Genomic DNA, 26,958 nt, shown 5'->3' on the forward strand with positions numbered 1-26,958 from the left:
ATCATGGCGGAGGCTGCTCCTGGCCCGGGTCCCTGGGGTTCAGGTCACTTCCAGGGACAGGCTCTGAGGAGCCAGGCGATGCCTCCACAAGGCCCCGGGGGCTGTGAAGACGGCCGCCGCCCCTCTTGACTTTCCCCTGCTCTCCTGGGAGGACAGGGGCTTCGGCTGCAGGATCTTAGGTCCCCACCATCCAAACCTTCTCTCAGGGGCCCAGAAAGGCCCTCCCCGCCAGGGTGACTCGATTTGCAATCAGCATCCAAGACCTTCCATCAGACTGTTGAGTCGGGGCCTTGGAACGGGGAGTTTGCAGCTGCAGGGGAGGCCGCGATCTGTCTGTCTGCTGAGTACGTTTGCGAGGCAGCCTGGCTTCAGGCATAATCAGGATGAGCGGGTCAAGAAATTTGACTCAACAGACCCAGCCCCTAGTCTGGCCCATTTTTCTGTTCTTTCTCTCTCTTTTTCTCCCCTGTGCATTACAAGAAAGAGAACACTTTTCAAAGGTCAACTTGCAGCCGCCTTTTGTGTGGTTGGATTGCCAGCGCTGAGCTGGTGTCTAAGCTGCTCTGTGGCACGCGAAGGGTTGGAGCGGGCCCGGGGGAGCGGGGGGGGCGCAATATCCCAGTACCCCCTCCTGAGCGCAAGAGGCCATTTCAGGATCTCTCCGACCCGCTGGGAATCCACCGCCCTGAGGGTGAGCCAAAGGCAGGGCCTCCACTGACCTCTGCCCTCCCTTAGCTCAGCCAAAAAAAAAAAACAAAAAACAAAAAACAAACAAAAAAAAAGCCAGTCCAGAGGACTGCAGGAAGCCTTTCAGTTAAGCAAGCAAAAACCTCCAAAAACTCCCATGGAAGCCCTAGAAAGCTGTCAGGCCAGATCTTTTGCATGGGAGATCCGGCTTGGAGAGGCAGTGAGGCTCACCTGCCCTGTCCCCCCGCCCCCCTCGCTCCTCTTCCCACCCGACCTCCACCCCCCAGCCCAACCTTGGCCTCCACCATCCCTGAAATCTCAGCCAGGATCCATCATCAAAAGCTGCCCTCCAGTGGCAGGAAGACGTGCTCCCATGAGCCAGAGGACAGGCCCCTTGTGGGAGGCTGTGGTGGGCGTAGAGAGACTAAGAACGTGGAGTTAGACAGACCTGCTTCCTATCCCATATCGGCCACTACAAGCTGTGGGGCCATCTATTCCACCTCGGGAGACTCAGTCTCCTTATCTGTAAAATGGGAACAATGACCTCATCCATCTTACCCATCTCATGTGGTTTGTGAAAGGGTAAAATGAGATGGTATGCATGAAGCACTCAGAACTTTGCCCTCTGTGCCCAGCAAAGAGAAAGTGCTCCCAGAATGACAGTGACCATGTGTAGCTATTATTGTTACCATTTCCAACGCGGACTCGGGGGTGCCCTGCACGTGTGTGTATTTGCGTATGCGCAAGGGCATGTGTGCACGCGCACGCACGCCCAGACAAGCCAGTCAGTCGAGGAGCACCCTGTGGTCACAGCCTACATCTCTGTATCCTCACAGGGTTGAGAGTCGGGTAGGATCTTGGGAAAATATCTGAGGCCAGAAAGGGGACGTGTCCTGGGGGATAGTCACTAGCCGGCATGTAGCAGAGTGGGACTGAAATGTTGTTCTTATTTCTTTAGATTCCCTCTCCTCATGCATCACATACTCAACAAATACTTCTGTTGACCAGCACCTCGGCGTCAGCTCCTGGCTGGGCCTGGGCTTCCAGGGTGAATGAGATGGTTTCTGTGCTCACAGAGCCTGAAGCAAAGGCCTCCGGCCCCTCACACACCTATGTGGCTCCCTGCACTCCCATCCTGTGCACAGTTAACATCCTGAAGGCACCGGACATTCTGGCTGCTTCATCTCAGTTTTGAGGTCTAAGCCTCATTTCCCTCCATGGTTGGTGGGCTCCTCCAGGGCAGGCCCCCCACTCCACCTGTTCTGGTAGAGGATATGCGTGTCACATCTCAGACCACACTGCGCCTTGCTTGTCCTCAGATGGATCAGTCTCCCCTCAGACTCCATAGGCAGACATCTCCTCTGAGCCGTGTCAGTGCCTGGCACAGGGTGGAACCCAGTACGTGGTGGGCAAATGGTGAGTGAATGACCGCACAGGGAAAATAAGGTCAGTAATTCGTTGATTCCTTTACTCATTCACCATACCTTTATCCCAAATCTACCCTGTGACGGGCTCTTGGATATAGATATGAACGGGACACAGTCCCTGAGCTCAAAGAGGCCCACTAAACGGACATGAGCAATGGTAGATGTGTGTGCAGGGGCCAATGGGGCCCAGAAGAGAGCAAGTTCAAGTCAACTGGGAGGTGGGAGATGAGCAGGAAAAGCGTCAGACTGAGTGACACCCAGACAAGGTCTGGACAGGCAAGTTTACCAGGTGGACATGGAAAGGGCAAGCTTTCTGGGCAGAGGCACCCACGGGGGGAAAGGCTCTGAGGTGCAAAACACTCTCGGAAATATCAGCTTTACCACCTGGCTGCTTTCAAAACAAGAATAACAATAGTAATAGCAAATATTTATGGGGTGCATCGTGCCAAGCACTGTTCTAAAGCCTTATGTGTATTAATTCAATTAATCTTCTCCAATAACCCTGTGACTCGGTCTGTTATTAGACCCGTTCTTCAGAAGAAAAAACCGGGGCACAGGGAGGTGAAGCGATTTGTCTCCAAGAACTCATAGCTACTTAGTAGCCAAGCTTATTGGCAGAGAGGAGATAACTGACCAGGCCACAGAGGGTCTTAACTTATTAGATAAAGGCATTGAACTCTGCACTGAGGGCAGGGGAGAGTCACTGAAGGATCTGGGGCAAGGAGTGTCTTGATCTGTTTTTCATTTTGACAGTTTCTTCTGGGACAGTGAGGAGAACGGACTCAAGCTTCCCAGTAGCTATGAGTCGAGAGAAGAGAAGTAATCCCTTACACATGTTCACTAAAGAACATACACACAAGAAAATTCATGCAGGCATTTTCACAATAGCAGAAACACAAACGCTTATCAACAGGAGAGTGAATGAATAAAGAATACTGGCTACACGCTGCGGAATATTATACAGCAGTGAAAATGAATGAACCACAGAAACATGCAACAATCTTGGTGTATCAGTTGCTGATCACTGTGTAACAAACCATTCCAAACTTAGTGGCTTAAACGGCCATTACTTATTTCATTCATAATTCAGCAGGTAGGCATTTGGGGCTGGACTCAGCTGCGCAGCTCTTCTGGTCCCAGCTGGGCTTCCTCATGAATCCGTGAGCAGTGGAGAGTCAGCTAGGGTGATGGTGTCCATTGGGCCACATGTCTCTCATCACCCAGCAAGCTAGCTTGTTCACATCATGGAAGGTTCCAGGAGAATGAGGAAGAGTATACAGACTTTCAATGCCTAAGCTCAGAAATGGAACATTACCACTTTTGCCACATTATATTAGTCAAAGAAATAGACAGCTAGAGAGTTTTAAGAAGTGGGGTAAGAGACTCCACCTCCTGATGCCCCCAGTGCATCTAGTTACCTTGCAAAAGGGATGTGGGGGCAGGAAGAGGGATGACTGTAGCCATATTTGCAAACAAACTAGTGTGCCTGGAAATATAACATTAAGTGAAAAAAAAAAGTAAATTCCAAAAAATTACCTCCCAAAAGACACCTGTTCATAAAACTTAAAATTAGATGTTCAGAATACAGATGGATGAAAAAAAGATTTTGTTTAAAACGAATGCAACCGAGCAAAAAACTCTGAATGCAGGACAGTGTCCTCAGAGGGCAGAAGGCAAGGAGATGGGACAGGGGAATGATGCCTTTGGAATGCAGGTTATGGTCAAAGTCCTTGCTTTTGTTTTCATCATTAAAAATGACAATTTTTTAAGTGGGCCATATAGAAACCTTGATTACCATTAGTTAAATCGTGTGTCCTCGAGGTCCAGAGAGAGAGAGAGAAAGAGAGACTGAGAAAGAGGAAGGGGCCAACACATACCGCACCAGAGGTAAAATGGCCAAGACGTGGGCATCTCTTAGATGTGAACGAAGAGGGGAAAAGAGGATCAAGGATCGCTTCTGGAACACCAGCTCGAGTGGCTGAGTGACAGCACCAGCTCTGAGCTAGGGAACCCTGTGAGGGAAGGCCGTTTGGAGAGGACCAGGGGTTGCGTGTGGGGAATGTTGAGTTTGAATGCCTGTGGAGCTCCTGGAAGCGAGGTCCCCTAGGCTGCTGGTTTTCCAAAACTTGGGAGAAGGGTCAGGGCTGGAGTAACAGGAGCTTTAGCAGATCTGAAATGGAGACCATCCCAGAAAGGCCTGCGTTACATCAAGATTGAAGGCCTCCCTTCAGCGGAGAGCCACCCCCAGCTGTCTGGCTTTGGTTGGGCCCTCGCCTCACCCAGCCCGTCCTGACAGCTCCTCGGGGCACGTCCACAGCCAGGTTTCCCTTCTTAGCAGTCAGGCCTCCACCCTGAAATCCCGGGCCAAGCGAGTAAGCTTGGAGTTGTGGCTGAGGGGGGCCCCAGCAGCAGTCTCCTCCCCCGGCAGGGCCAATGGGACCCCAGAGGGGGCTGGATGTTTGTGCAGATGACATGTTTATGGCCCAACCTCTCCTTACTCATGCTTTTGGCTTCCCCTCGCTGATTTTGGCTGGGTGGGTCCCAGTTCTGCTGCTGGATTTGGGAGCCTTGGGGCTGGGGCTGAACAGAACTTCCTTTAGTGGTTCCAACCAAGGACGGTTCCAGCCCCTTCCCCCAGTCCCCCTAGACCTCATATTTTCCCACACCCAACTTTATTACAGAATGCTAGCATCTCAGAGCTGGAAGGGGCCTCCGGCATCATTTCATCCAACATCTCCTTTCCTAGATGAAGAAACTGAGGCCCACAGAGAGGAAGGGACTTGCCCAAGGTCACCCAAGCAGGTAGAGACAGAAGATGCTGACATCTCGATGCACAGCTCGGGGCTTTGAGACCATCCTGCAAACACCAGCTTCTTTGGTTGCTGTTTTGTTTGGGAAAGGACAGTCCAGCTTTCTTAAGCCTGCCGCAGTAACTTTCTCTCCTCCCAGGGAGGCAACAGACAGTGACGGACTCTGCTTTTACAGTTTAATTCCATAGGAAATTGGAAATTGCCTGTCAGAGGTGTCCGGGTGGCCCGGCTGCCCCGCCCTGACCTGGCGGCCAAAGCTTCTCCCTGTTCCTGGCTTGGGGGCCCTTTTCAGAAGCTCTTCCGAGGGCTACTGTGGATTCTCTCCCTGCTCTTCCTCCCAGGGCAGGATGCTCGCACAGAGCAGCCAGGCCTGGCTGGGGCCCTAAACCCTGACATTTAGCCGTGCTCTTTTCCAGCAGTCTCTGGCCCTGAGCTCCGGCCTGGCTTCCGTATCATCTCCTGCCCCGAGTTCCCAGGGAAATTGGAGGAAGGGGCTCCCTGCCCTCCTCCGGGAATCCTGGGTCACCAACATTCCCTGAGAGGCCCTGCACTGCTCTCCCAGAACTCGTCACCTTCCTGGGGTTTCTGACATTGCAGTGGGCTGCCCTTACTCGTTCCCTTCTCTGGGCGTCCCCTGCACTTGGGATCCTGTGCTGGCACCTCCATCTTCCTCAAGAAGCAGCCTGGTGGCTTCAGGAGTTCAGTGTTGCTGTTGTGCCGTCGTTACAGAGAAAGTCTCTGACTTCTGGCTCCTGGATCAAACCCTGGCGTCACTGCTTTTGAGCTCTGTGATCTTGAACAAATCGTTTCATTTCTCTGGGCCTCAGCTGTCTCATCTGTACAATGGGGATGATAACAGTACCAAATGTATAGGGTTATTGTGAGGATTATATGGGGTAGTGCATGTCAAGTGTCCAATAAATGTTAGAACTGCTAATATCCTATTCTTGCATCCACCTCATCTGGCCCCTCAGGGCCAAGCCCAGAACTAGGCTATGAGAGTCAAAAAGTGCTCGGGAGCTGACCCCTTAAACAACTGGTGGAAAGAATGCAACACAAGCAGTCTACACCTTCCAGGTCCCAGTCAATGCAATGAATCCTCACTGTGGCTTCCTATGGGTTGATACTACACTTGTGGCTAGAGACACAATGATGAGCAAGGTGGATATAGTCCCTGCCCTCCTGGCACTCCCCTTCCAGAGGTGGGGTAGGCAAGTCAGGGAGCCCTCTCAGCACTGTTGAGGAGACGATGACGTGGTAGAAGTGAGCTCAGGGGTCTGTGGGCCCAGAGGAGGCGCTCCTAACCCAGCCTTAGGAAGCAGGGAGAGGAGGTGAGTCGGCAGCTGGGACCTGATGAGTGAGCGTGTGTGTGTGTGTGTGTGTGTGTGTGTGGAGGTGGAAGCCAGTGTCCCAGAAAAAAGGAGCCTCATGCACATACGCCTGAGGGAGGAGTAGGAGAACACACATGAGGCTGCAGGAGGGGAAAGAGGCCAGACCTCAAGGGCCTTATAGGTTTGTTCTGAAGACACTGGGGAGCCATTGAAGAGTAAAGAGCAGAAGAGTAGTAAAGGGAGACTTGCCTTTTAGATTGCCTAGTCAGTGTAGTGAATGGACTGGAGGAGTGAGGCCTGGAGGCAGGGGGATATACAATGGGGCCATTGGAGTAACCAAGTGACAGAAGATGGCAGAATATGGGATAAAGTTCAGTATTTGGGATGACACTAAGGCCGCTCTAAAACGGTCCACTGAGCCTTCCCAGTCTTACCTTCGACTAAAACTGAGTTCTAAGAATCCGAGGAGATCCATGGGCCTGGACATGTCATGCTAAGCATAAAATGCAAGTGTGAGAAATTATTATCTCTGGGATAGTTAGTGATGGGTTTGCTAACCATACCCACGTAAGCCTCCTGCTGAATCTAAAACCAGCATCTCCTCTTTGAGAAAGGCCTGAGAATTTATTTCAGTTTGTCCCCAGAGAATCCTAATGGATACTTGCAACTGGGGACACAAAATTGAATTCCATGCCATCCATTCCAACTAGACGCCTTCACTGTTTTACCCCCGTGGGGCTTCTGGATGAAGCACACACACACACACACACACACACACGCACACAGTCCAGCCTAAAGGCTGTGGGTGGTGTGGAGGATATAGGTAGTCCCTAATTTTCACTTTGAAGATTAGAGGGGATATGGTATAAAGGAAATATTAGAATCTATTTCTACACTTAGAAGCCTCAAAATCATTTAAATGCCAACAATCATGCTCCTTTTCTTGTCTACTAGTTCTGGCTTCCTGAGGTCCAGCCTAGCTGTCCACAAGGAGCTATATTGGGGTGGGGTGAGGAGTATTGTTAGCATTTGGAGTTTAATTGCGGTACCCTTAAGAACTTTAGCAAAACAGTGGGGCGCCTAGGTGGCTTAGTCAGTTAATCCTCCGACTTCAGCTCAGGTCATGATCTCACAGTCTGTGAGTTTGAGCCCCACGTCAGGCTCTGTGCTGACAGCTCAGAGCCTGGAGCCTGCTTCGGATTCTGTGTTTCCCTCTCTCTCTGCCCCTCCCCTGCTCATGTTCTGTCTCTCTCTGTCTCAAAAATAAATAAAGACATTAAAAAAAAATTAATGCCTTCAGGGGATGAATTTAAGATCAATATAAAATAGATCAGTGCAGAGTTGCAAAGTTATCTAAATATGACTAGATGGCTCCCAGACCTACAAGATTTAACTCAGAGCTATTGAAAGATCTAAAGAAATAACAAACTCCATTTCCAGGCAATATGGCAGATTAAATGTACAGAAATGCTATCTCATTACAAACACCTGAAACCTGCTGGATAAAATATTAAATTCTCTTTGTATACATGGACAAGTCATTAGACATTCACTTTAATTGTCAATCGTAAGAAAGGGTTTTCACTCTGAGAAATAAAGAAAAGTACTCTTCTATCTGCAGTGCTCTGTATATCTAATATCTGGAATACAATAAAAATTTATAAGACATTTAAAGAAGCAAGTGCGAAATATTATTATAACCAAGAGGAAACACAACCAATAGAAACAGATCCAGAAGGGATAGTTATTGGAATTGGCAGATAAGGACTTCAGAACAACTATTATAAATATGCTTAAATTTTTAGAGGTACAAAAAGATAAAGAGATTGGGCATTTCTGCAGAAAACTGTAAACTCTGAAAAATAACAAAGTGTAAACTCTGAAACTAAAATATGTGAAATAAAAAATTAATTAGATGAACCCAACAGTGGATTAGTCAATACAGAGAAAAAGATCAGTGAACTTGAACACAAGTAAATTGAAATTATCCAAAGTGAGGAACAGAAAGAAAAAGAATTGAATAAAAATAAACAAAACATCAGTAATAATGATGTTTAATACTGTAAAATATAAAACAGCCTAACATATGTGTAATTTAAGTCCCAGAAAGAGTGGAAAGACAAAATGAGACTTAAGAAATATTTGAAGAATTAATGACCAAGATTGTTCCAAATTTGTTTAAAAAAAAATACAGATCCAAGAAGCTCAACAAGTCTCAAGCAAGATTTAAGGAAGAAAAGAAAGAAAGAAAGAAAGAAAGAAAGAAAGAAAGAAAGAAAGAAACATGTCATTGTAAAATTCTTGAAAAACAAAGATGAAATCTTTTTAAAAAAAGCCAGAGGAAAAGAAACATATTATATTGAAGAGAATAAGAATGAAATTGATTGTTATACACAATGCAAGTAACAAGAAAGTTGAACAATCTTCTAAGTACTGGGGTGAAAAAACTGTCAACCTAGAAATCTATATTTGGAGAAAATATCCTTCAAAACAGAAGGCAAAGCAATGATATCTCAAGATAAACAAACAGTGAGAGAATTTGTAGCTCCCAGATGCACCTAAAATAAATTAATTGCTAAAAAAAAAAGTGGGGGGCCTCTGGGCAGAAGAGAAATGATATTAGATGAAAAGTTGAACCTATGAGAAAGAATGGAAAGTGCCAGAAAAAATAAATATGAAGGTAAAAACAAAAGTCTATTTTTTCTCTTTGCTTAATTTTTGAAAGACAACTGAGAGTGTCAGTGAAAGAATGTGTGGTAAGGCTTATAATATATAACAAAAGTAAAATACAAAAAAAATAATAGTGTTGACAACAAGAGAGGGTTAATGGAAGTGTACTTTTGTAGAGTTTTAGCTTAAACATGAAGTTTTATATTATTAATTGAAGATATATTGTGATAAATTAAGGATGCATGTTTCAATGTCTAGAGCAAATAAAAAAATAATAAAGTAAAAATGCAGAGCTAAAAGGCCAACAGAAGGTATTTAGAAGAATAGTTAAAAGCCCTTGATTAGTTTTTTAAATGCAAGAAAAGAAAATCAAAGGAACAAAAAACCAGAAAAAATAGAAAACAAATAGCAATATGTTACATTTAAGCCCAACCATATTAATAATTATACCAAATGTAAATGGGCTAACAGCTCCATTTAAAAGACTTCTGCTTTTGGCCAAGATGGAGTAACAGGAACTGTATTTACCTTCCCACTGGAACATCAATATGTTAAAACTGTTTTCAAGATGAAATGAACATCTGGAACAGGGGATGGTGATTCCTGAGAGATGGAAAATATATAGAATGACCATATAATTGTCTTATTTATGCCCTGAGGGTGTTGCCAGAGAAACTCGGACAAGCCCAAAAGATTCCTCGAGCTGAGGAGACAGAGCTAAGAACCCAAGCAAAGGTACCTAGAGTTTGATGGATAGAGTATTAGAGAGGAGACAGCTACATGGAGCAGCAACACTGGAGTTCTGCAGAGGGACCTCTCCATGTCTTCCACAGAGTACTGATAAACATATGTGTATGAGGAAAGTGCTTGAGGCCAGAGAAAGAACCACTTAAAGGGATTAGAGGGAACAGTACACAGAGCTCAAAAAGAATCAGGAATAGGGACTGTTCTCACCATAAAGACTGAAAAAACTCATAACTGAAGAACAGAGTACTCAGAAGGGTCTTAATTCAGTGGGAGAAGAGGATAATTAGCTTTAGAAGAAACACTGTTCATGTCCCATCTAAGATATCATAAAAGAAAGACCTAAAAGGGTTAAAATGGTTCTAAGTAACTAAAGTTTATCCCAGAAAGAAAAGACCCTCAAGAATATAGGAGTGTAAAAATGTACAACCAATAACATCAAATTCAAAATTTTTGGTCTTCAACAAAAAATTACCAGCCATCCAAAGAAGAGGACATAAAACACGTGATACATAATGGAGGGAAAACTCAATAAAAACTGACAAAGAACTGACAGAAATTTCAGAATTGACAGACAAGAACATCAAATTAGCTAATACAGTTACATTCCAATTGTTCAAAAGTTAAGTAAAGGTATTAAAGATATAAAAAAAAATCATGATGAATTTATAAAGATGAAATCTAAAATGTCTGAGATGAAAAAATACTGAATGAGATTAAATGTATTTTAGGGGCATCTGGGTGGCTCAGTTGGTTGAGCATCTGACTTCGGCTCATGTCATGATCTTATAGTTTGTGGGCTCGAGCCCTGAGTCGGGCTCTGTGCTGATAACTCAGAGCCTGGAACCTGTTTCAGGTTCTGTGTTTCCTCTCTCTCTGCTCCTTCCCCACATGCACCCTCTTTCTCTCTCTCAAAAATAAATAAACATTTTAAAAAATTTTTTAAAAAAAGTATTTTAGATATGGTGGAAGGAAATATTAGTGTATTTGAAGACAGTAATGGAAACTATGCAAAATGAGACATAGAGAGAAAAAAATAACTTAAAAATGAAAAGAGTATGAGTGAGCTGTGGGACAATTTCAAGTGGTATAATATATATGTAGTTGGAGTCCCTGAAGGAATAACAGAGACAGAAAAAAATATTTGAAGACAGAATGGCCACAAACTTTCTAAATTTAGTGAAAACTATAAATCCAAAGACCTAAGAAGCTTAACAAACTTCTATCTCAATAAACCTGAAGAAAACTACACCAAGGCATATCATAATCAAACTTACTCAAAACTGGTGATAAGGAAAATATCTTAAGAGCAGTCAGAGGGCAGGGGGAAAGACACTTTACATGCAGAGGTTCAAAGATAAGGATGACATCAGATCTGTTTTTGAAAACAATACAAGCAAAGAGACAATAGAGCGACATCTTGAAATTAAAAAAAAAAAAAACCCTAATAACCTAAAATTGTATACTCATCCAATATGTCTTTCAAAAACAAAGTCAAAATAAAGACTTTTTCAGACATACAGAAAGTGAAAGAATTCATCACAACTCAACTACAGAATAATAAATGTCTTTAAAAGTCCTTCGTTGAATAGAGGGAAAATGATGCTAGAATTAAGCCTGGATCCACTCGAAGGAATGAAGGGCTCTAGAGAAGACACTCAACTGGTAAATATAAAAGATTTACTGAAGTGATAATTTAGTTTTAAAGTAAACATGATAGTATAGAGTGGTTCAAATCTTACATATTAGTAAAATGTGTAAAAATAGCATAAAGACTGTGAGGGGAGAAATGGAAGCATACCACTCTAAAATTCTTAAACTGTATGAAGTGGCTTAATATTATTTAAGAGTAGGTTGTGACAGGTTAAGGATGATACTATAAATGCTAAAACAACCACTAAAGTTACCAGAGAGCTATGGTTAATAATCCAACAAAGAAGATGAAATAGAATCATAAAAAGTTTCAATCCAAAAAAAGGCAGAAAAAGAGGGAAGAGAAAACAACAGATGGGAAAAATGGAAAACAAATATCAAGATGATAGACTTAAACCTAATTATATAATCACATTAAATGTAAATGTTCTAGAAACCCCCATATAAAGGGCAGAGATTTTTAGGTTGTATTTAAAGAAGAAGAAGAAGAAGAAGAAGAACAAGAACAAGAACAAGAAGAAAAGACACAATTACATCCTGCTTATAAGAAATATATTTTATATATAAAGATAAAAATAAATTGAAAGTAGAAGGACGAGAAAAGAGATGAGAAAAGAGTCATTCCCAATCAAAAGAAAGCTATAATGGCTATATGAATATCAAACAAAGTAGATTTCAGGGCAAAGAGCATTACTAGGGAAAAAGAAGCTCATTTTAAGTTAAAAAAAATTTTTTTAATGTTTATTTATTTTTGACAGAGAGAGAGACAGAGACAGAGACAGAGTGTGAGCGGGGGAGGGGCAGAGAGAGGAAGACACAGAATCCAAAGCAGGCTCTAGGCTCTGAGCTATTAGCACAGAGCCTGATGTAGGACGCAAACCCACAAACCACAAGATCATGACCTGAGCCACCCAGGGGCCCCAAGAAGCTCATTTTATTAGCTAAATTAGATAGAGTTCAATTCATCAAGACATAACAACTCCAAATGTTTATACACCTAATACAGAGCTTCAAAACACATGAAACAAAACTGATAGAATTGAGCTACAGTGAGAAATAGACAAATCCATCCTTATAATAAAAGATTTCATTACTCTTCTGTCAAGAGTAGATAGAATAAGTAGACCGAAAATCAGTAAGGATATAGAAGACTTGAACAACACTATTAACCAACTTGACCTAATTGGCATTTATACAGCACTCCACCCAACAACAGCAGAATACACATTCTTTTCAAGTGCACAAGGAACATTTACCAAGAAAGACCATATTCTGGGCTATAAAACAAGCCTAATAAACTTAAAAGGATTCTAGTTATACGTTCTCTGACCACAATGAAATCAAATTATAAATTAATAACAAAGATCTCTGGAAAATCCACAAATATTTTAAACTAAATAACACGTTTTTAAGTAATTGAGGGGTCAAAGAAAAAATCAAAAGGGGAATTAGAAAGTATTTTAAACGGAATGAAAGTAAAAAGGCAACATATCAAAATTTGTAAGCTATCACTAAATCAGTACTTATAAGGGAATATATAGCACTAATTGCCTCTATTAGAAAAAATTCTCAAATTAATGACCTCAGATTTTACCTTAAGAAACTAGAAAAAAAAGAACAAACTAAACCCAAAGAAAGCTAAAGAAAAGAACTAATAAAAAATCACTATAGAAATTAATGAAATAGGGGTGCCTGAGTGGCTCAGTTGGTTGAGTGTCTGACTTCAGCTCACATCATGATCTCACAGTTCGTGAGTTCAAGCCCTGCATTGGGCTCCATGCTGGCAGTGCAGGACCTGCTTGGGATTCTCTCTCTCTCCTCTCTCTCTCTGCCCCTCCCCTGCTTGTGCTCTCTCTCTCTCTCTCAATCTCTGACAAATAAACTTTAAGCAAACAAACAAAAAAGAAATCAATGAAATATAAAACAGAAAAACAATAGAAAAATCAATGAAACCAAAACCTGGCTCCCTGAAAATATCAATACATTTAAAAATTTCTACCTTAACTGATTGGGAAAGAGGAAGAGATTATACAAATTGCCGATTTCAGAAACAAAGAGAAGTGACATCACTGCAGATTATATCCCTAAAATTCATAAAGAAAATAATTTTTCAGTTAAAGATTATCCCAAAAACAAAACTCTAGACTCCAGATGGTTTCATTGGTATTACTGAACATTTAAGAGAGAAATAATATCTGTTATACACAAACACTTCCAGAAAATTGAAGACAGGGAGTATTTTCCAATTTACTCTTCAAGGCCAGCAACATCCCAATGCCAAAACTAGGCTGATAAATAACAATATAAAAAAACCTACAGACCAATATCTATCATGAATCTAGATGCAAAAATTCTAGGGGCACCTGGGAGGCTCAGTTGGCTAAGCATCTGACTTCAGCTCAGGTCATGATCTCACAGTTCATGGGTTTGAGCCCCTCATCAGGTTCTGTGCTGACAGCTCAGAGCCTGGAGTCTGCTTCAGATTCTGTCTCCCTCTCTCTCTGCCCCTCCCCCACTCGTGCTCTGTCTCTCTGTCTCTCAAAATGAATAAACCTTAAAAAAATTTATAAAAAAAATTCTAAACAAGATTTTTGCCTATCAAATCCAACAATATGTAGAAAAAATAATGCATTATGATGAAATGGGATTTAATCCTAGACATACAGGTTGACTTAATATCAAAAATTAATCAGTGTTACTCACCATAGTAAAAACTAAGAAAAAAAACCATTTGATCTTCTCAATAGATACAGAAAAAAGAATTTGACAGAAATCCAACATTTACTCCTGATTGAAAACAAAACAAAACAAACTCTCAGCAAACTAAGAATAGAAGGGAATCCCCCAATCTCATAAAGAATGTTTATTTAAAAACCTGCAGCTAACATCATACTTAATCCAGAAAAACTGAATCTTTTCTCCCTTAGATCAGGAACAAACCAAGGATGTTGGTTTTTAACACTTCCATTTAGCATTGTACATGAGACAACCTGTGCACTTTATTATGTTAATTATACCTCAATAAGATCGTCTTCATAGGCAGAGATTATTGATTAGATTTTAAAGTGATATTGAAATGTAAACCATAATCAACAATTCCCTGTAAATATGAACACTCAGGACAAAAAAAAAAAAAATCAGACACAAGAAATAGGAGGTCTTACCATCAAGAGAGTTCCAAAGAATGGTTTTCTGAGAAAATGATAATTATCTCAGAAGAAAATTTTGAAATGTGAGCAGGAATGTAAAATAAGGGAAAAGGTAAATGTGGGCTAAATCCACACATACATTTTTATGCAACAAACACAATATGTATCTAGTTTGGCAGAGAAACAAACTAGAACAATGATAATGATCAAAATAACATTTTAGGAGAACATAATCAGAATTACAGCATTTGAAGATTATTTTATTGTTTAGTAGGAAGGCAGAGATATTAATTAACTTTCTATCTTATTTAGTTCAATCTGCATGCTAAAATTTCTGGAGCAACCAACTGGACATTTAAAATAAATTTCTAAATAACTCATTGATCTAAGAAACAGTGATATATTTAAATTTTTAAATGCTTAAAGCTAAATCATAATAAAATTTCTATAACATTAAAAAGCTAAACATTTAAGAGCACAGCCCTCCCCCATTAAAATAAAGGATATAATAATAAGAAGAGAAACTAATAAAAAATAAAGCATATAATAAAAAGGATCGGTAAGGCCAAAAGTTTTCTTTGAAAAGGCTAATAGACAAATCACTAGCTACACTAATCCAAAGAAAAACTGGGGCAATAAATAATATTAAGAATGAAAAAGATACATAAACACAAATACAGATGATATTAAATAGATAATCCAAAGATATTGTTAAAAAAAAAAAAACTTTGCCAATTGATTTGAAAACTTTAACAAAGGAACAAATTCCTCAGATAATATAACTATTAAAACTGACTCAAGGGTAAAATAGAAAATGAAGTAACCTAATGACCACCGAATAATCAAGTCAATAGTTTAAAATCTTCTTACCAAGAAAAGGCAGGGCTAAACATCTGTGACAAGTAAGAAAGTGTTATAGGTACAGGAATAGACCAAAAAAATAGACCAATATAAAAGAATAAAGAGCCCAGAATCAGACTTGTGCAAATAAGGGCACTGGGTTTATGCCAGAGTGACACTGAAGATAGGTGATAAAAGATGGACATTGGCACTGGGACTATTATCTATCCACATGGCAAAAGAATGAAATTGGATTCCTATTTCATAACATCGCAAAAATAAACTTCAGGTAGATTAAAGTCTTAACTGTAAAAACCAACGTAGGGGAATACTATTATGACTTTGGAGAACGGAAGGATTCCTCAAACAAGATGCAAAAAGTAAAAATCATTAAAGATTAATAAAATCAAGTATGCTAAAATTAAGGACATCTGGGAGTAACGATGGCTCAGTCAGTTGAGCGTCTGACTCCTGATTTCGGCTCAGGTCATGATCTCACAGTTCATGTGTTTGAGCCCCTTCATCAGGCTCCTTGCACTGAAAGTGCAAGTTTAAATAAACTTAAAAAAATTAAGAATATCTGTTTGTAAAATGATACCGTAAGTAAGATGAAAAGGCAAATCACAAATTGAATGTATTTACAACACATCTAACTGACAAAAGAATATCCAGAATATGTAAAGAACACCAATAAGTCAATAAGAAGACAAGTTGCACAATAGGAAATGGATAAAAATCATAACCTCTTCAGAGAAGAGGGAAAATCAATGGCCCATAGAATATGAAGATATGCTCAACCTCAATAATCTTCGAAATGCCAACTACAATCCTAATTAAATACCATCCTGCACCCATCAGAGCCTTACACTGACCAATGTTGGTGAGAACATAGTCATGGAAATTCTCATAAACTGCTGGTGGGTTTTACTTTTCACATATAAATCGTATAACCATAAGGCACTCAAGAGCATTTGTAATTAATGACCCACAGTTTCTGTGCATGAACATGGATGCCTCTCAGAATCATAAAGAGAGTAAGAGAAGAAAGTCATGCAGTAGAATTCGATTTAGATGAAGTTTAAAATCAGGCAAAACTAAACGATGTATTTTTAAAGAATATGTACATATGTGGTAAAATGGAAAAGAATAGAAATAATAAATGATAGGCACAAAATTAAGGATAATAGTTTCTTGGAGTTTGGGGGTGAGGGTTGACAGGGATGCAGGAGAAATCCGTTTCTTAAGCTGAGTGGACAGTAGCTGGATATTGATCCTCTTTGTATCAGATATATGTTATCTGTAATCTTCTTTGTGCGTGATCCATTTGATAATGTATTTTTATTTTTATTCTTTTTAAAGCTTATTATTTATTTGGAGAGAGAGAAAGAGCATGTGAGCAGGGGAGGGGCAGAGAGAGAAAGCGAGAATCTCAAGTAGGCTCCACACTCAGGGCAGATAGTACGTTTTTAAATAAAATAATTTAAATATAATAATTTAAAAGAGCCTAGGTTAATATTAATATATAAAGAGTTCTTATAAAGTAGTATGGGTTTGAGATGCCTGGGTGGGTCAGTTGGTTAAGTGACTGACTCTGGCTCAGGTCACGATCTCGTGGTTCATGAGTTCGAGCCCTGCATCAGGCTCTGTGCTGACAGCTCAGAGCCTGGAGCATGCTTGGGATTCTGTGTCTCCCTCTCTCTGCCCTTTCCCTGCTCTTGCTCTGTCTCTCTTTCTCTCTTAAAAAGAAATAAACATTTAAAAAAAATTTTTTAAGTAGTAAAGGGAAGGTCAGCAATCTAACAGAAAAGATGAGCAAAGGATCTGAATGATTCACCTTAAACACCGAATGACTGAACATACAAAAAGGTGCTCAACTTTACTTATAATAAAAGGAGTGCAAATTAAATCATAAGATACAAGTTTTCTCCTATCTGATTCTCTCTCTTTCTCTTACTTTCTGAAATATATGTAGGAAGGAGGCACTTTTATACAAGGTTGAGAGCATAGACTGGTACACGCCTTACAAGGACAATTTGGTAAAACCTATCAAAATTTAAAACACATTTTAGGAATTTATTCTATAGATATAATTACTCCTGTGTGCACAGGAGCAAGGTATTTAATCCCCCTGTGCCCTGGTTTCCTTATCCATAAAATGATAATAAAAGCACCTGCCATCTAGATTTACTTTTAAGATTAAATAGGTTAATACAGAAAAGTGTATAAAATGGTGCCCAGTACTTGCTAAGAGCCCAACAAGTGTTAATCGCTATCATTATTATTATCATTATAAGAGTCTTTTCTGCATTATTTGTAGACATCAGGAGTGGAAACACCATAAATGGTCATCAATTACAATCTGATTAAGTTATAGTGCATTCCTACAACGAACATTATGTAGCCATCTGGTAAACTGAGGACCGGATGTCAGAGAGGATATACCCTTCTGTGCTGTTTGAACTTCTCCCCATGTATGCTGGATGTATGCATGAAGGAGAAAAGGAGGAGAGAAGGGGGGAGACGCAGCGGGAGAAGAGGGGGAGGAGGAGTGGGGAGGGGAAGCCGTGAGCATCCGGCCTGAGCCCTCTGAGCGACAGTGTTGGTCTCACTGCACCTTCATGTTTGGTGTGTCAGACTCCGGGGCTCCATCGACCTAAGTCCATCCCGAGGCAGGGATCTGTCTGGTCTTATTGTGGAGGCAAACTCGGGATTCTGCAAAGGAGCACGACACATCCCAGACAGTGAGGTGGCCCTGGACGGTGGCAATGAGATGAGTGTTCCCTGGAGGAGCAAAAGGGTGGTCACATGTGGGCCCTCCATTTCCACCCCCAGACCCCAGGACTTCCTCCCAGGTCTCCCGCACCCATGGCTTTGTCAACCTCACCCTTGGGAGCTGTTTGGCACCAGGTCCCTGGAAGAGTGGCCCACCCCCTGCTTCCCCCTTCCTGGGCTTCACCACCTCACCCGACTCCCAGCCTCTCATCCTGTAGACTCACAGACTCTCTTTCTAGAATGATCACAGAGACCAGTCTTCCAACCACTGTTGCCCGGACCAGATGCTCACAGCAGCTGGACCAACACACCCAAGTAGGTGATTCAGAGGACAGAATGGGCTCAGAAACACGGGTGAGAGAGAGGAACGCCTCCCTCGTCTCCCCCTCCCCTTCCTCCCTTGTCTAGACCAACCTTCCAGCAAAACAATGGCATCCACCATTTATGGAGTGCTTACTAAGTGTCAAACCTGCTCTAAGCCATTCCGTATCCTAACAGTGTTGGTCCTCACAACTTTGGGGGACATCTGAGATGCAGAAGGGTCAAAGTACTGCCTTGGGTCACATAGCTAGAAAGCAGTGGATTCCAGATTTGAAGGCAGATCACGGATCTCTGTCTCTCCAGAGTTCATGCTCTTAAATCCTGGGATGAAGTGCTTCCCACGGACTCCTCCCGAGGGGCTGCTGGCGGGGAAACGTCCGTGGCTGTCACCGTTTGTGAGGAGTGAGGTTGGAAGATGATGGAATTTTAGTGCTGGCTTCGCTTGTCTGAAATATCTTTTCTGGGGGAAAAAACCTCACTCTGTCCTATGGTGTGCCTTTGGCTTCCTTCTCCCTCGCCAGTGCTAAAGTCCAGCATATTCTCCCCAGAGTGGCCTGGGATGGGTGGAACTCACATGGAAGCAACACCCTGCCATTGTAGAGCCAAGCTTTGTTGCCGATACCTCCCCACCCACTCCTGCAACATCTTTCAGAGCGGAGTTTGGGACTGAATTCTCCATCTCTAATTGCGATTTCTCCTGGTTGAAGTATGAAGGGGACTTGGCCACATTAAAGTTATATATTTTCCTCATTATAAAGAACTTGCCCGCCTCCTTCCCACAACTAACTTTCAATGAAGAAAACAGCCTTTGGTATTTGGACACAGCGTCACCCATTTCTCCCCAGTCTGATAAAGGGGCCCATTACTTGATGAAATGACAGAAAAAAGGAACCAAGAGGGGTGCCTGGGTGGCTCAGTCGGTTAAGCGTCCGACTTTGGCTCAGGTCATGATCTCACGGTCCGTGAGTTCAAGCCCCGCGTCAGGCTTTGTGCTGACAGCTCAGAGCCTGGAGCCTGCTTCAGATTCTGTGTCTCCCTCTCTCTCTGCTCCTCCCCCACTTGTGCTCTGTGTCTCTCTGTCTATCAAAAATAAATAAAATGTAAAAAAAAAATTTTTTTAAAGAAAAAGAAAAAAGGAACCAAGAAAGGGCTGTGTGGTCAAAGGCAGGTACGTCTGTATGCACGGACATCTCTGGACGTCCTCTGTTGACTGCATCGCCTTCTCTGGTCTCTGGGTGTGGAAAGTTCTCTTGGGGGGTGACTGATTTGCTTCAAGACCTTGGGTGGGACCTCAGGAAGCTCTGGGGCCTCTTTTCCCACAGAGAGGGAAGGATTAGCAGGTGAGGAGATGGTAGACTTCAAATCTTATTATTTTTTTGAGCAAACATGATCAAGAAGTTAGTAAAAAAAAGACTCTTCTGAAAGCTGAGGTAGTCAGGAACTGCCTGGGTGAAGGTGACAAGGAGGGAGAAATAGGGGATTCGGCCCAAGACTGAGTGAAAAGAGTGAGGAGATAAAAGATGGTGAGGGGGTTCCAGCTCTGGCTCCACAGAAGCAGCCTTCAGGGCTTAGACGCCTTCCCTGTTGGAGTTGGTGGGAGCCCGAGGAATGACCTCAGGGCTATGTCGTGGCCTCACCCACCCTCCCCACGGCCATATCCACTTCTGGGCAGACGTCACAGCTCATCTAATGCCTCCTCTGCACTGACACACACCCTCACTTGTCAGCCTGCAGAGAGGTAAGGAGCTCAGTGCTGGCGTCTAGAGCTGTGTGATTTAGGTCCTCAGTTTCTTCGTCTCTTAAACAGAAGCAACGATACTCCCTGAGACCCATGGTTTGGGGCTGAGCTGTGTTCCTGGCTGGAGTAAACACACAACAAACAGCATCTTCCGCTGTTGTTATTAGCATTCCTATTCCTTTCCCTCCCCTTTCAGCCCCACGCTGTCCGGAAGCAATTCAGAAAGGAAAATTATCGAGTTTCTGCCCGCATGACGATGTCTTCACAAAGATCAGGAAAACATGGATAGGAAAGCAGCTTCTAGCTTCCATCCCCGAAGCAGCAACCCGCTGCAGACATAAGAGCTGGAGACACTTTGAATCTGGGAGATGCTCCTGTTTTCCTGTTCTTTCCATAATCTCCATCCAGCCATCATTTCCTTTCTCTTTGGTTCTTTACTTTTTTGTGTGTGTGTGAGCTCTATTCTGCACTCTGAAAAGTATATGAAGCATGGTGTGTGTACTCTGCTGAGGTAGGCAAACACCAACATTTCCACGGTTTTACTCAAAAGGACTTACTTTCTTTGTAAAGTCAAAGCTGGTGTTCCTCAGCAGCAATGGGGTGCCCAAGAGGGAAGCCCCTGCTCCCGGGTGTGACTCAGGGATCCAGAATGATGGCAACTCTCCTGTCTTCATCACCAGGCTCCCTCACTCACCTTGGGAATCAACACACAGGCAGCAGATGAAAGGAGAGGGTGATTGGAGAGGCCAGGACCGGAAGTGGCACAAAGTACTTCCACCCATGTTCCATCGGCCAGAGCTCAGTTTCACGGCCAAGTTCACTGCAAGGGAGGCTGGGAAATGTGGCATGCGTGTGGGTCCAGGACAAAGAGGAGACAGTGGCCAGCCTTGGCATCTGTGCAGTTGAAAGCACACATCCACGGAGTCACCTGCCAGGCCAAAAAGTAAGAAACCTTAGTGTCCCTTTCATGTCACATGCCCTCCCTTCCCTCTGCAGTGACCACTCTCCTGACTCTCCTGATAATCACTTCTCTGCTTTTTCTTGTGGTTTTCCACATATGTACTAATTCTTGGGTCTTTCATTACAAAAAAAAAAAAAATTAAGCTGGGGCGCCTCAGTGGCTCAGTTAAGCGTCTGACTTCAGTTCCGGTCATGATCCCATAGTTTGTGAGTTCAAGCCCCATGTCTGGCTCTGGGCTGACAGCTCAGAGCCTGGAGCCCGCTTCAGATTCTGTGTCTCCCTCTCTCTGTGGCCCCTCCCCTGCTCGTACTCTGTCTCCCTCTCTCTCTCTCTCTCTCTCTCTCTCTCTCAGAAATGAATGAACATTAAAAAAAAAAGCTACTTTGTTTTTTGAAGTTTATGTTTGAAAAACACTTTCCGTGGTGACTTAAAAGTCTCTCTACCTGGATGCAAACTAATGCATAATGGTAGTAGTCAGTATCATTTAAAGAACACTGACTAATTCAGGCACAGTGCTAACTGTTCTGCATGGAATTTCTCATTTAATCCTGGTTACTCTGGGAGGGAGGTACGGGTATTATCCCTGGTCTTCAAATGAAAAACCTGAGCTTTGGAGGGTCACATGGCTAATAATGGCAGGGCTGGGATTTGATCCCAGAGAACAGCCCAAGCTTTTAATCTGCATAACATGCTGCCATGGATATTGTGGGCATCTTGTTCTTACTACCCAATATCCATTCTCCCTTTCCTAACACATTTCTCTCAAAGAACTATCCTGTTACCCACACTCGGTCTACAGGGTTAATGTGGGGTTCCATCTCCAGTCCCAAAATGGGCAGGTGATATGGGCCTAGCCAATTCTAATATTGCATTTCCCTGGCCATGGTAATTTGTTCAGGGATGAGTATGTGACCCAGCCAGAATCAATGGGTAACAACAAGACCGTTGCAACTAGATGTGGGGTATTTTGGCAGAGCCACGAAATGAAGAAAAAGAAACTGGGGCCTGATTACCTTTCTTGATGCCCTGGAGCAAGCCATGCCTGAAGTCCTAACTGCTTTTGCATATATGAACTAATAAATTCCTTTTTCTGTTAAGCCAATTTGAGTCGGGCTTCTGTCCTTTAAGTAAAAATATCCCCAACCTTTACACTGAGTAAATGATGTTCACAAATGCTGCAGGAAGTGCATTGCATTGAGGATAAAGCGCTGTCAAAAAGCCTTCACAGTTAGTATTGATCATTTGAAGACTTAGACAGTTCCTCTGCCAGGGATTAGACAATTCCTCTCCTGTCCTCTCCTAAGGAGAGAACAGAAAAAAAAGAATCCTTCTCAGCTGTAGGATAAGACCTCCCATTCTACTTCCACCTCCTGCAGAAGAGGTAAGGTAGAAAGGCTTCTCTCTGTGAATGGGGGCCAGTGAGCTATCTGATCCCAGAACGCTTGAGGATCTCAGTTTAAAGTCATGACAAAGCCAAAATTACTCTACACGGAGATTTTTTTAAAAATCAAATATAAATCTAGAAGAACTCCAATTATGAAAAGAGTAACTTTCATTCATCACTGAAAATTATGTTGATGATCTTTATCAGCTACAATTCAGAAAACAAGACTCTTTCCCTTCTTCCTTTGGGATTATACCACTCTTTTTTTCTCCTGGAGCTAGGAAAGAAAACGTCCTCCTTGCCAGTTCCTGGTTACCCATGTGGTAGCTTCTGCCTACTGGCTCCAGCCCACCCTCATGTTTGGAGTATAATATGAGGCAAGCAAGGTGGCCAGGGTGAAACTTTAAGGAGGCCCTTACTCTCAGAGTCCGACAAAGGCAGGACCATTCCAAGTTGGCTGACTTTTATTTGGGACTGATAAGTCCCTGGAGATCTTGGGCACTTCAAGGGGAGGGAGGTGTCCCAGAGGCAGATCGTGGGTTTCCTGCCCATTTATCATTTGAGGACTCCAGTTGCTTTTAATCCAAGTTGAAAAGTAAAGGACAAACCTCAAGTATGTGAACTCAATCATAACGACTACTCCAGGGACATTCGAATTGTGCCGTATGTTCCACGATACAAACTCTAGGTGTGTAGATGGGGTTGGGAAGAAGCCAAGAGAGAGGGCAGTGACTTAACGGTGTTGTATGACTTTTGCAAAGAAACGGTCTACATCTTCCCGATAAGGTGCGCTTTCCTGACAGCGACTAACTTGACGAGTTCACTTGAAATTTTCCTGTGATGGTTTTGTAAAGCTGATTTTTCTTCTTTTTTGACCTTGCTTCTTCATTCAACAAGCATTCACTGGATGCCTTCTATGATCCCAGCAGGCAATGAGCATACAGAGAAAAATAAGATGTTCTTTATTCTCAGAAAGGTCTTCAAAACAGATCTTTATGAGCCAGGTCTGTAACAGGTGCATGTACAGGGATGGGTGAAGGTAAAGAACTGACTTTAAGGAAGTTCATCATGGCACTAATTTTGGTAATAAGACCCTTGAAATAATCTCAATGTCTAGCAGTCAGGACATGGTTGGGGATAATGTAAGTGTAAGGGGATAATATCAGTTAGTGTGATTGTATGGAAAACTATACAATTACAAGTTCTGTTTGTAACTAAAGGAAAATCTCCACCATCCCCCCAAATACACACACACACACACACACACACACTTCTTTTGTTTCTTACCGATCACATGCAGTAGTCTTAGATTGGCACCCCAGGGGTCGGTGCTGGCAGACATGTTACGTTATGCCTACATAGTGTTTAAATTTGGGTTTGTCTACATTTTTTAATGAAAGCATTCAAAATTTTCAGAAGATAAAATGGTTTTCTGGCTCCTTTTGAAGCATGAGAAGATGCGAGCCCCATTTCACACAGCAATGCTTGGCTGGAGCCGCGTGGTTGGCTCCCTCGGTAACGGGCTGACCAGCCTGCCATTGTCCCCACTCACTTGCGTCTCGCAGCACAGAGGCTGGGGGTTACTGCTTATCATCCAACAACTGGCCTACTGTATCAGTGATGTCGTCTTTCTGACCACTGCATGCACTTGAAATTTGACCTCTTTGGAAAAGACAGAATTGTCTCTGAGGATGAATATCTGGTAGAGGCGTATTGTGTGTGTGTGTGTGTGTGTGTGTGTGTGTGTGTGTGTTAAAGAGAGAGAGAGATAGGGATGCCTGTGTGGCTCAGTCGGTTGAGCGTCCAACTTTGGCTCAGGCCATGATCTCACAGTTCGTGAGTTTGAGCCCCGCATTGGGCTCTGTGCTCACAGCTCGGAGCCTGGAGCCTGCTTCGAAATCTGTGTGTCCGTCTGTCTGTCTCTCTCTCTCTGCTCTCCCCCACTCACATTCTGTCTCTCTCTCAAAAATAAACATTAAAAAATATTTTTTTTAAAGAGAGAGAGAGAGAGAGAGACAAAGAGAGAGATCCAACAGCTGGCCTATGAATGAGCATTAGAAAAAGAATCATGTCAGGGGGCCCAAGTCCTTCTGATCAAGGCCCCCCTCCCAAAAAAAAAGAAAAAGAATCATGTCTACAACTCATAGTAGTGAAGAAATCTTAGAAGAGTAAGGTTTGGGGGTGCCTGGGTGGCTCAGTTGGTTGAGCATTTGACTCTTGATTTTGGCTCAGGTCATGATCTCACGGTTCGTGAGATCGAGCCCCACAGTGGGCTCTGTGCTGACAATGCAGAGCCTGCTGGGGATTCTCTCTTTCTCTCTCTCTCTGCCCCTCCCTGATTCATGCTCTATCTCTCTCAAAATAAATAAAAACATTAGAAGAAGAAGGAGGAGGAGGAAGAGTAGGAGGGGGAGGGGGAGGAGGAGGAGGGGGAGGGGGAGGAGGAGGAGGGGAGAAGGGGGAGGGGAAGGAGGGGGAGGAGGAGGGGGAGGAGGGGAGGGGGGAGGGGGAGGAGGAGGAGGGGGAGGAGAGTAAGGCATGGTGGACCGACACCACCCCCTGGGTGGTTGTACAGAACACAGCATATCAAAGCCATACCCTCTCTTGTTCAGTGGGCCTTGGGGCCAGCCAGCATGGCACTACTTCATGCCTGGGCAGATTAGACCTGCAGGAATGCCTCACTGCCTAGAATAGGGATGGGCCCTGGCACAAGACCAACACCTATGGGTCAGGAAAGCAATTTTCCAAAATCCAGGTGACATTTTGAATGGACAGGAGCAAAGAAGGAAGCCCTTTTAGAAAGATCAGCACCCTCTGGGGTGCCTGGGTGGATCAGTCGGTGAAGCATCCGGCTCTTGATTTCGGCTCAGGTCATGATCTCACGGTTCGTGAGTTCGAGCCCTGCAGCGGGCTCTGTGCCGACAGCTCAGAGCCTGGAGCCTGCTTCCGGCAACTAACTAGGCAAGCCTAGCCAGACTCGTCTGCAAGGCAAAGGACACACATCTTGTTCCCACTTAGGCAGACAAACTAGGAGGGCAAAGAGGGCCAGCTGGAGCGGTACTACCTGAATTGTTCTGAGGCTCCAGACATAGCAATGACAATGATGATGGGGTGACCCAAGTTCCACCGTGTCGTCCCTGGATCTGAAACTCAGGGGAAGCTAGAGCTGTTGGGGCAGGGCGTGGGCACGCTCCTGGAGCCATGTGTGTGAGTGTGTGTGTGTGTGTGTGTGTGCAGGTGTGCACCTGTATACCTCACTCAGTGTTGCCCAGGACGGCACCACACTCCAAGCACTGCGCTTTTGGAAATGAAGAGTCTGTCTTTCAACAAATGCTTATTGACTTGAGTCCCCACTATGTGCCAAACACTCTTGAGGCACTAGGAATACAGCAGTGAGACAGCAGTCAAGTGCCACACAGACCCTCATTCTAGTGGGGAGAGACAATAAACAAGTAAACCACTGAGTAAATGAGAAAAGATATCAGGTGGTGAGAAAATCAAGCCAGGTGATATGGTACCTAGTGGAAAGAGTGGGAGCCAGTGAAGACTAAAGGGTCAGGACAGGCTGATCCTGACAATAATAAGCTAAGCTCCAAGCAGAGATACGTGCTACCACGGAGGAACTTAGGGTGTCTGGGGACCAGCAGGGGACCCAAGTGGTGGAGCAGTACGTGAGGCATAGAGTCCAGGAGATGAGATTAGAGGGGGAGGTAGGAGCCAGGCCGGGGAAGCCTTGCAGGCCCTCGTGAAAAGTTCCAACTTCATTCTCAGGGCTATGGGAAGCCATTGAAGGTTGCAAACGGGGAAGTTCCATGATCACAGTTACTTTTCTTAAACTCCCTCTGGCTGTTCCATGGCACGTGGGTCACAGAAGGCACGAGTAGAAACAGGAAGGACCAGGGTGGGGACCAGCATCAGAGGTCCAGGCAGCAAAGATGGTGGGCAGAGGCCAGCCTCATTTCTTAGCTCAGCCCCAGGCTCCGTGGGTCACCCCTCTTTGCACCTCTTGTGATGAATGGCACAGCACTGGGAGCATACTCAGTAATCCTGGGACTCAGAATGCTGAGCTTTGGAGTCAGACACTGGCCAGCGGCCCTCTGGCCTTGGGTGAATCATTCACCTTCTCTGAGCCTCTGCTTTCTCAACTGTGACATGAAGGTTACAAGCTTTCCTTAGAGCATGGCTGCAGCCACAGTACCCTATATGGGGCCATGTCCCTGTTCTCCCTGCCTAGTCTGGGGCCCCACCTGGGGAGCTACATAGAAAACCTGGGTCTGTGTCCCTGGGAGAGTCTAAGGAGGGGCTAGACTACTGAGCCCAACTCTAGGGTCCACTGGATCATCCAGGATGAAATCCATTGTCCCTTTTGGTCATCTTGGCCTTACCAGATCCCTCTGTCTCAATGGGGAAAGGAAAAGAAACAGGCCGGGCCAGGGCGGGAGCCAGCCCCTCTCTGAGAGACAGGGAAGGG

Source organism: Prionailurus viverrinus, chromosome A1 (genome assembly GCF_022837055.1).
Source record: "Prionailurus viverrinus isolate Anna chromosome A1, UM_Priviv_1.0, whole genome shotgun sequence".
Lineage (NCBI taxonomy): Eukaryota > Metazoa > Chordata > Mammalia > Carnivora > Felidae > Prionailurus > Prionailurus viverrinus.